Consider the following 7,514-nt stretch of genomic DNA (forward strand, 5'->3'; position numbering starts at 1 on the left):
GCTGTGACTCTACTGTGTTTTGATTTGACAACTGAATTTCAGTGATTTTGTCTTTAAGGTAAAGGAGAAAAGACATACCCTGGTCTTCAAGTTCATCTACTTCATCTCTTTCAATATACTTTACAATATGTGCAATTAGAAATGAGCGACTTTTACCCAAAACATTCTCTCTTTGCGTACCAGCAATATCTAAAAAGTCACATACTGCAATCAGATGATCACTGTTGAGTGAGTAAAGTGTCCCCACTACTTCAAGTCTCAAGTCCTCCAATGTGTTCATGTTGTTTGTGGATAAGTGGCCGGTGTCAGTCTAAAGCAGGATGTCTTCTTGGTTGGGAAGGACTTGCAGTTATCCTGGTTGGGTGAGGAACCCCAGAATACTCTCACTTCTGCCAATCCAGTTGTGAGACTACTGTACACCGCCGACCTCCTATCGTGGTAGTTGTGGTTGCAAGGTGGGATGTCGTCATATGGCACTACATCGCTCGGCAGGACCAGGAACCATCCTATCCTCGCTGGGGCCTCCAAAATGTTACACCCTGATAAAAGGGGAAAATAGAAATTAATAAATGAAAACAGGGACTCGTGCTGTTGTCTCTGCGTCAGTCTGTATTGGCTGTGACGCACAGTACACATCGCGTCAGCCACAACCTGCAACTTTCGATCTCCCCCTAGTGGACACTCTCCAAAAGTACACTTAAATCATATTGATTTTAACCAGTTTTTTTCTTCTCTTTTTTACAATTGAAATCACATTGATTCCATCATTTATATGATCATTTTGATTTACAATTACGTTTGGGCCACATAATACATATGAACGTGTTAATTTATTTTAGACACAGCATTCCTTTCTTTAATGTTTTTTGAGCATTAATAAATATTTTGCTACTGAAATAAGATTTAACCATTATAACCACAAACTGTCCATTTTAACATAAACAATTGTGCTTAATTTACACATGTAGAACAATGTTAAACAACCAGGTGCACCTTTGGAGAATCCCTTACCTTTTCCTACCAACAGGTTTTGTCAGGTGGCTCTGAGTGACCTTCCTGGATTAGGCACGCTGTAATAATGATTTCAATCCCTCATCTCACTATACACACATAGTAGTTAAGATCTGAAAGAAACTAGCTCCTTGAGGTAACAGCTGTATGTTTTACAGTTTATTCAATCCCTCATCTCACTATACACACATAAATACATGTTTGGTAAATAAATGCATGATCTCAGCTCACTGTCCTGTTGGTAACAACTCTTAAAAAGACCCTCTTTCTTATGAATCATAAAGTCTTTTAAATTTTCCTGTTCATCCAAAATTCATCTTACTGACAGTCACCACTGATAAGCTATTACTAAATATTGCAGAAACTTAATTTTCTGTAAAGTTGAAGACCAGTGTCCAATATCTAAAAAAACACTACAAAAATAAAAACTAAACCAACCAAACCAACTTTAATCCAATAAATGTTTACAAACATATCAGTATCTTGCTACTCTTCAAAACTATCGTCAGATAGATTTTTACATCCATGCAAATCTCCAACCTTCTCTCTTGTAAACAGAAACACACAGACATCATAAAGGCTCTTTGTGATTTACAGAGCAGAGTGAAAATACAACCTGCATCATGTACTGCATATCAGTACTGTTGATTTTGGCCGCTGCACACTGTGAGTATCACCAATAAACATTATTTCAGATGTGGAGCTCAATTTGTATTACTGAAATGATTTAATCATTGTCCGTAGGTCTTTTCTGTATTGAGCTGGATCAGCCTCCTGTCATGGTTGTAAAACCAGGAGAAACATTTACCATCTTCTGTAAGATCACTGGATATTCAGCCTCAGGTGAAGGCTCCACACACTGGATCAGACATTCAAGTGGAAAACCAATGGAATGGACTGGATATTTCTATAGTTCCAGCAACAATCGTGTCACAGATTCTCTGAAAAATAAGATCAGTTTCTCTTCTGAATCCTCCAGCAACACAGTTATTTTAACAGGAAAGAACTTCAACACTGAGGACACAGCTGTGTATTACTGTGCTCGCAATGCACTATGCCACAAACTGCCACAAGACCTACAAAAAAAACTTAACTAAACACATTTTTTTCAATAAACAGTTCCTTTTCATATTATAAAGTACATATTTTCACACAATAACCTCAGTATTGCAAAATCAAAGCAAATAAATAAATGAATATAGAACACTGAATGAGTCAGTTGATGTTTTATCCTTTGTAAATACTTTTTATCAAATTCATCCACTAAATGGCATGTAATAACCTTGAATCCTCAACGGACCCATTGTAAGAATAATTTAGATGCCAGAAGAGGACACCCTTCCATAAGGGAAAAAAAAATAATAATAAAAAAAATACGATATGAACACACACACTCAACATGCACAACAAAAAATATATCAATGCAAACTCAACTGCCATATTTTCTATTTAAAACGAGTAAATGAGGGATTGATCCTAAGAGGAGAGACAATGTTCTCCATAAAGCTCTTTGTGCTGTTGGCAGCTGTACACAGTGAGTGTTTTTATTCTTTTTTTTTTAAAGAGTTTAGGCAGTTTTAGGGAGTTGCAATGTAACACGTGTAAAGATTTGTTGTGTTTTTTTTTTATTTTATTTATTTAATTATTTTGTCTCTTTGTTTAGGTGTTTACTCTCAGGTTGTGCTCACACAGTCTGAACAGTCAGTAGTTGTGTCTCCAGGTGCTTCCTACAAACTGACCTGTGCATGCAGTGGATTCACTCTGAGTGACTATAGGATGCAATGGATCCGTCAGGCACCTGGAAAAGGACTGGAATGGATCTTACACTATTATACAGACTCTGACAAAGGCTCAGCTCAGTCAGTGCAGGGCAGATTCACAGCATCTAAGGACAGCTCTAATTTCTATCTGCACATGAGTCAGTTAAAGACTGAAGACACTGCAGTGTATTACTGTGCAACAGATTCACTTTGTTTGTTTTCATACAGCCACCCTTATTCTTTTACACATTTATTTTCAAATTACTTAAATGCATCTTAACCCTCTTATCATTTTATGTTGATTTGTTTGTGAAGTGGTTTATTCTTTTACACATTTATTTTCAAATTACTTTGATGCATTTTTGCTCTTTCTTATCTTTAAACATGTTTAAATTATAAAGCCAGGTTAAAAGGTTAAGAAGATAGTTATTTTTTTATTAAGATTTCAAAAGCGTGTGGCTTGAAAGGGCTTAAAGATAGAGATCTACTGTGAATTAGAAAAATGTTGGGCATGACCGAAGGTTTATGTGGGGTGTAAATATACAAATATAATAATAATACAACAACATCAACAGGCACCTCCAACTCCAAAATAATAATAAAATATAAAAAATAGAAATTAAATTTAAACTTAAACTTATTTCAATGTATATATGTTTTTTTGTGTGTCTTTTTTATCATCATTCCAAATGATCAGAAAAGAGGAAGACAACAATGAAACAGGAGAAAGTACTAAATTATAACTATATTACTACACTATATATAGGCCTAGTAGTAAAACGTGAACAGTAGCCTACTTTTTGATCAGTTCATCAGTAATATTCAGGAAATAATGGATTTTTTTTGTTTGTTTGTTTTTTTTTTTTATTTTTTTTTTTTTTTGTTTGTTTGTTTGTTTTTTGTTTTGTTTATTTTTTGTCTTTTTATTCTCATTCCAAATGATCAGGAAAAAAGAAAAAAGAACGGAAAAAGTAGTAAATTGTTATATTACTGTGCCATAGTAAAATGCATGTGCCTATTTTTTGATCAGATGACCAGCTATCTGCCCAATCAGGTATCTAGGCGACACAGTTTATAGTTCTTGAGAGTATGGTACCAACCTCTCATTGCATGGCACAACGCAGAGCGCACCTACTCACTGACTGCAATAGCTCTATTAAGGAAACTACGACCACGTTCACCCCTGCCACCCCATCCCCAAAGGGTCAAAGACCACGTTCACCCCTGCCACCCCCATCCCCGTTGGGCAAAGGGTCGAAATGATCATTGGTTTGTGGTTCGTGAACACGCTTGCCTTGCACGCCGGCACCATTGCGCTGCAAAGATGTACCAGAAGAAGCGCGACTATAAGACGACCGAGCGTCATTTCCAAAAGGCAAATATTCCCCTTCAGAGTCAGAATCGGCGAATAACATTTGCAACACATTCTCACGGTACAACTTTATATCAGCCATTTGGCTATTTTCTCTCATAAATCTCACCATTTTATTGGCACGCTATGAACTGAACTGCTTCCACATCAGTGACACGAGAGCCCCAAAACTAACTCCACTAACTCCTAAGTGCGCATTTTAGCTGTGTCCCAAACTTAAGTGCATGGACTCCGAAGTGCGCATTTGAAGTGCAAATGCATCACAGTGGCGCGACGAAGGGTATCCCAAACTGAAGTGTGTGGACTCCGAAGTACGGATGTGAAGTGCGATTGCGTCACAGCGTCACGACGTAAGCTGTCCCAAAGTCAGAATGCGCACTCCGAAGACAGCATTTGAAGTGCGAATGCGTCACGACGAAGGCTGACGAATTTCAAAAGCGACTTCAAATGTGCCCTTCATTTCCCAGGAAAATGAAGTGTACATCTTATGGACACTTCGCACCCTACCTTATCCCAGAATCACTTGCGTGCATATGACGAAGGTGTTTATATTCAGAGGCAGGTGAGAGTTCTGTGGAGGGTCAAGCTGGGGGAGGAGGTTGTATGACACACCGCTTCATCGTGTTTGCTTGAGGGAAACTCTTTCATTTGATCCTGGCTTGTTGAAGCGGGGAGGCTTTTGGAGTGCGACTGAGTCGTGAACTGGACTGGGAATGGTATGGAAAGTGTAAGGGGAAGTGATGTTTCAGGAAGTGAATGTGAGGGAATGGAAGAAAGGGGTGGGGAAGTGGAGCATGGATGAAAGTCAGGGGCAAAAAGCGGAAAAAAAAGGATAAATCAAAATCTAGTGATGAAGAGGAAATAAGTAGTATAGCGGAAAGGAGTAAAGTAGAATACAAAGTATTTGTGAAATTGGTTCGTGAGGGATCTACATTTGAAGATTGGAGTCCAATACAACTAACTAAAGCAATACATAAGGAATTTGGAGAGGTAAGGAGCGCAAAAAAGCTGAGAAATGGATGTCTAATGGTTACATGTAAGGATGAAGAACAGCAAAGAAAGGCAATCAGAATTAATAAAATAAATGGCATAGGAGTCAAGTGTTCAGTGGTGTTTGACAAGAAACTTGTAAGTGTCAGGGTTACTGAGGGAGAGGACCCAAATGAAGATTGAACAGGGGACGTTTATTGCCAAATAAGACAAAGCACGATAGGAGGGAGTGGCTTGAACAGTCCAGACAGTAGGAAAGGAGCGTACAACAGTGAAGCAGGCAGATGGGGGGGATGACCGCGAGGAGGGCCCTGGGTGCCAACCGAGCGCAAGACTGTAGAGGAGGCTGTGCTAGAGACCAGACCACAGCACCAGGAACCAAGGGCACTTGGCTATGGAGGTGAAGCCACACACGTCAGACCTCCAGGCAGGGAGGGGACCCAGTGGCCAGGGAGAAAGCAGGAGGCAAGACAGGAACAGACAGAACTCACAAAACACTAGACAAGACTCAAGACAACAAGAGAACAAAAATAGTAATAATAATAATAATAATAATAATAATAATAATAATTCAAAACAAGAGCAAAAAGTCAGACAGGAATGCTATGACCTAGAAACAAGATAAAAGGGGAGCTAGAGAAACAACCAAAACTGACTTACCAAAAGTAAATTAAAAGGTAAAGAAACAAATACAAACTAAAGTTCTAGAAATAACTGGAAAGACTAAATCAAGAAACTCAAACTCAACAAAAACAAGTCAAACTCAAAAACAAATCAAAACTCATGAGAAACTAAAATAGAGATCCAAACAAAAAGAAAAACTGAAACTGGACTAAACCGTGACCAGATAAACTTAAACTAATAAATACCAGACCTTTAACAGACAAAGAAAATCTCGATTAGTAAAGATCAGCTAGCAAGCTAAGCAAACACTAACTCACACAGCAAAACGAACCAGCAAACACGTGAGGGAAATTAGCACAATAAATAGTTAGGAAAGCACACCACACAAGGTGAGAACAATCAATTAATGAGTGCCAAACAAGGACTAAACGAGGGGGCGTGGTAATGTGAAACAAGGGGGCAGGGACAAAAGGAGCACCATGGCCAACATAAACAAAGACAAAGCCATGTGGTTATACACAGGACAAACAGAGAAACACTAAACAAAGACAAATAGGAAGACACCGCTGCCAGGGCAGGGCCCTGACAGTACCCCTCTCCCAAAGGACGCCTCCTGGCGTCCAAACCAGGCAAACAAGTCCAGGGGGGTGCAGACATAGCAGAACCAAAGCAAACCAGGCAGCACATGAGGTGGGGTGGGGAGGGTGGGAGTAAGTCCAGGGGTGTAGCCTGACAGGGTAGGTGCTGAAGGCAGCAGGCATGGTTTGAGTACGGTTAAAGCCTCGCCGCAGAGAAGATGGGCCATAGGGATACGGGTAGTGGCATAAGTAGAGAAGTACTGGACCGGCTTGACAAGTGATGGCTTGAAAGTGGTAGGGGGAAGTGGATAGTTCTGGAGATTTGGGAAGTTGGAGTATGGTAAGGTACCCCCTCCTGAAGTTGGACTGGATCAGGAATGGGTGCTGGGACTGGCTCTGAGGGCTCTTGGATTGAATCCGTAGCAGACTTTGACAGACTCTGGAATGAAGCAGACTCGGGAGCTTGAGCGACACATGAATTGGGTTCAGGTGCAATACTCTTGACTTTCCACAGGAGCTGCGAACTGCCCTCCAGGGCCACTGGAACAGCCTCAGGAGTGGATTCTTGACTGCCCTTGGGGCTGTTGAGCTGCCCTCCGGGGCTACTGGAACAGACTCTTGCTCTAGGATTGGCTCTTGGACAAACTCAGAGACTGGCTTCAGGAATGACGTAGGCTCTGGAACATACCCTGGGACTGGTTTTGGAATGACCTTGTTCTGTTCCTGGACTTGCTCTGTGATGATCTCTGGTTGTTCCTGGACTGAAAATTGCTCTGAAGTCAAAATTGGGATGGACCTTGATAACTCCGGGACTGGGAGTAGCTCCGGAGTAAACTCAGGGAATGGAGAAAAAGTGGAACTAAAACATACTCTAGGGCAGACTCCAGGGCCTCTGGGACTTGTGCAAAGTTTTAAGACTGGAGACAATTCTGGGGTTGGACTTTGAGGCCAGAATAGGGTCTGGGACTGCCATGGACTCAAAGACTGATTCTTGACTGCCCTCGGGGGCTGACAAACTGCCCTCCGGGGCCACAGGAGCGGGCTCTGGGGCTGGAGCCGACACTGGAGCAGGCTCTGGGGCTGGAGCCGACACTGGAGCGAGCTCTGGGGCTGGAGCCGACACTGGAGCGAGCGGCCACACTGGATCGAGCCGACACTGGAGCGAGCTCTGGGGCTCGA

Source organism: Cyprinus carpio, unplaced genomic scaffold, assembly GCF_018340385.1.
Source record: "Cyprinus carpio isolate SPL01 unplaced genomic scaffold, ASM1834038v1 S000006530, whole genome shotgun sequence".
Taxonomy (NCBI): domain Eukaryota; kingdom Metazoa; phylum Chordata; class Actinopteri; order Cypriniformes; family Cyprinidae; genus Cyprinus; species Cyprinus carpio.